The following is a 4523-nucleotide window of genomic DNA, read 5'->3' on the forward strand; positions in this document are numbered from 1 at the left end:
CCCATTTAAAGAATTGTTTGCCTGATTAACGGTCCCTTGTTAGACCTTTATCCGAATACAAGTGAGGAGCTGATACCGGCGTTTTTCTATCTGGAAAAGGGTTAAATTCCGACAACATCCTTCTTTGTCTTTGCTGCATAAATCGCGTTCACAAATAAACAAAAATTGAATATAATCATATTTCAAATAGAAAAACAAGATTATCTATTAATTTTTGCACATACGAAGATTGTAAAAAAGGGTCGATTACGTCGAAATTCCCTTTAAATTCAAAACAGAAAGTTAAAAAATATTTTGTACATTGCAGTGTAATTTTTACCAACAATTCTTCTTGGTGGAATATTTTAATATCTGTTAAATATCTGTTTTGAATCTTTATATGTTTTATATAATAAATATCTGTTTAATATCTGTTTTAAATCTTAATATTTTTTATATGTTTAATATCTGTTTTAAATCTTTATATGTTTTATATGTTTAATATCTGTTTAATATCTGTTTATATGTTTTATATGTTTAATATCTGTTTAATATCTGTTTAATATCTGTTTTAAATCTTTATATGTTTTATATGTTTAATATCTGTTTAATATCTGTTTTAAATCTTTATATGTTTTATGTGTTTAATATCTGTTTAATATCTGTTTTATATCTTTATATGTTTTATATGTTTAATATCTGTTTTATTTTGATATCTGTGGATATATATTCGATTAATATTACTCTACCCTGTCCAGGCCTTGTTCAGATAAAGCTAATCTATCTATACAGGGTGTCCCACGAAACATGACAGTTGATAAATAGTTTTGAATGTCGTCTTTCATATACTGTATTAGATATGAAAGGCTTTTTGTAGTTTATTTCGTTAAAATAAAATCTTTTGCTTGTATATATTTTACTTTTTAATCAATTTTACTGTAACATGACTCCCATATAATATTTTTATTATTGTCTAACTTTGGTATCAATTAACAAAATTAGGGAAGAAGACATTTTAAGCTAATCGCCAACTGTCATGTTTCGTGGGACACCCTGTTTATGAGGGAATATGGGATGATTAAGAACATATTACAGAGTGTTCCAATAAACGTGGACATTTAATGACGACTTTTTTTATCTTTTCCGACTTTTAGTTGTATGTCACATTAAAAATCAAATTCTGCTCTTTGATTTCTAAAATGTGGTCTTCTGTATCATTATTAACAAATTTGAGTAAAATATTAAGATTCTTGTCAAGATTTTAATTGATTAAATGAAATAATAATTTACCATCATATTAAATATGCTGTCAATTTTTTTTATGCATTACAAATATGACCAATATTGTTAAAACGACCAAAACTCTTTAAATAAGACGATACGATGGTTGAATTTGGTTTTGAGACTTGAAAAAAGTTTTTAACTAATAAACTGACTAATTGGACTAAGAAAGAGAAAGAGTCGGAAATGAAAACAAAAAGGATTAGATAAAGACCGTACCTGCAGTAGATAAAGACCGTACCTGCAGTAGATATAGACCGTACCTGCAGTAGATATAGACCGTACCTGCAGTAGATAAAGACCGTACCTGCAGTAGATATAGACCGTACCTGCAGTAGATATAGACCGTACCTGCAGTAGTCTCTGAAGTAATCCAACCCCGTGGTCCGTACCTCAAAAATACATGTCCATAAATAAAAAGTTGTAATCTCTGTTTTGGTGTTTGTTTGTTTGTCCGATCATAACTCGAACACCCCTGGACCCATTTGCCTCAATTTTTATTGGGGAACTGGGAAGACCAATAGGACTGTTCTTGGCTTCGTTTAGAAATTCTAAACGAGTGGGTCCACTTTTATATGGAAAAATAGCTGAAATCGTAAATTTCGACAAAGTGCGGGTAATCGGTGGGAAGAACTATGACTCCTCTGGGAATCGCAGGGTTCCCAACCTATCATATAAATATGCATATCTGATAATTAAATCACAGATGTTTTTCCATTTTATTGTTGAACAATTTGATTTATAAATTCATATGAAGAAGACAGTATTTGGATTTTGACTTTGTCCGCTACATATACACATTTGAATTTATTTAATTTAAATGAAAGAAGAAAATATTATTCAGGGGTAAAAAACTTGTTAAAATTATTTTTCCCAATCTAAATCCACCCCGACTTAATTCATATACCATTTATTCACTTTAAATAATCTAATTCCCATTGACATAAAGTGTGTTTTAATTTTTAAATTATGAATTAAGATACAGGGTGTCCCAATAAACATGGAAATTCAGTGACGAATTCGATATCGTCTTTTTAAATAATTCTTTGATTTAGTACAGTGATACGTACACATCTTTACAGCCATTTACCGTATTAATAAAAGAAACTCTTGCAGACTCAATAATATTATGACTTTTGAAATTAGGTATTGCAATGATAGTTCATATCAAAGACGATATCGAATTCGTCACTGAATTTCCATGTTTATTGGGACACCCTGTATCTCGTGAAGTACGACAAATCTCACAGATAAGAATACATGGAAAGAGTGCATGAAATGTCGTCTTGTAATTTATTCAAAAAATTATATTCGCAGATTCTAAGGGTTGAATACGATTTGTGAAAATATATCCATATATTATTGTAGAGCGCTAGTCATAAGTTTTTAGATACTTCTTAAGAAAATGCTTTTTATTTTTAAACTTCTTATAGAAAATTCTTTCATTTTTAACTCAAGGTAAATTGATAGCCGTGAAATGTGAAGAACAGCAATTGATATATTAAACTCGGTTTTCCGCGGCATTTGATTTTGACTATGTTGAGAATACGACATTGTAAAAAAAAACTCTTGCAACCCTACAGCAAATAGAATTTAAGTATTTTTTAAGTTTAAACAAATACTTAAATTGGATTCGCTGTAGGGTTGCACGCAAAGGATGAAGCTTCAGAGACGACTGATCAAATTGAACTTGATTGAACTTGAATTTGATTGATCAAATTAAAATCATTAAAAGATTTCCAAGATTACCATTTAAAAGAATAAACTTAAAAGCTGTGGACATTTTTGAGGACTTAGGGGTTAATACTACAATCATTAAAATTTAAAAATTCAGAGCAAAGATAATTAAAATCATACAGTGAAACCCTTAATAACGAATACATCGAAAGAATTCATCATCATCAAATGTCGTATTCTTCACTTTCTGATAATGGAATGTTGCAGATATTTAGTTTTTTAATTAAATGATTATATGGAACTCTTTAAAACTGTTACCGCATATTCATGGCTATTTATTTATTTTCGCAAATACTAAAATTTACGTAATATAGTATAAAACTCATTGAAAAATTGTCAAGACGACATTTGATAAATTCTTCCGATGTATTCGTTAATAAGGGTTTCACTGTAAAATATCAATAAAAACTCGTAAAATATTCTTACCTTTGCCAGAATTCAAATATTCATAAATTATTATACAGGGTGTCCCAATAAACATGGGAATTCAGTGACAAATTCGATATCGTTTTTTCAAATAATTCTTCGATTTAGTATAGTGATACCTACTGAGAACGCTGTAATCTGTAAGAGGTTCGTCTGCTATGTTCACATTTTGTTTGTTTATGTTTTGACTGCATACGATTGTACTTAGTAAAACAAGAAAATTGCAGTATACAAACAGAATAAACTTGTCCGCCTTCACTGTTCATCTTGCGGAGACATAATAAACACATCTTTGCAGTCTTTTACCCTTTTCATAAAATAAACTATAAAAGACAAAATAATATTATGGCTTTTGAAATTAGGTATTACAATGCTAATTCAAAACAACGACGGCATCAAATTCATCACTGAATTCCCATGTTTTTTTGGGACACCCTGTACAAGACAGTCAGTGAATAGTTTTGAATGTCTTCTTCCATGTACTACGCTAAATGTTAAACATTTTTTGCAGTTTATTTCATTAATAAAATCATGTACTCAAATATATTTTACTTTGAAATAAATGTTGATATAATATGACTTCCAAGGAATATTTTTTATTATCCTCTTTGGTATCAAAGAACGTAACAAACATAGATAAATAAATAAACATAGCTATAGGTTATGTACGCAAAACCACCAAGAATTGTACAGTCCGCGAACTCATACTTCTAGGGGTCAAAGTGTACTTCAATGATAAGCAACAACAATATTTCACTGACCAATATTTCATATTGACGAGAACTGAAGAAGGACATGAGAACAAAGATAATATATATATAGATATGCAGGCAGGTAGAAACCTCCTTCCTAAATTGCTTGTAGCAGACAACTAATTTTTGAACCTCTGAGAAAAGGTGCAAGGAGAGACATCTATAGCAAATTGATTACTTTCTATATTCCTTTCTCCCCTTGCTGCCATCTGTAGGAAATACGCATTTGTGTTATATAAACATACAGTACGCGTATTGCATCCTGTATAGTTCAAGTGTTGCTATCTGGACCTGTTTGACCAATAAAATTAAATTTCAAGGTAACACAAACATACAGTACGCGTTTTG

The sequence above is a fragment of the Eurytemora carolleeae genome, unplaced genomic scaffold, assembly GCF_000591075.1.
Source record: "Eurytemora carolleeae unplaced genomic scaffold, Eaff_2.0 scaffold122, whole genome shotgun sequence".
In the NCBI taxonomy this organism is placed as follows: domain Eukaryota; kingdom Metazoa; phylum Arthropoda; class Copepoda; order Calanoida; family Temoridae; genus Eurytemora; species Eurytemora carolleeae.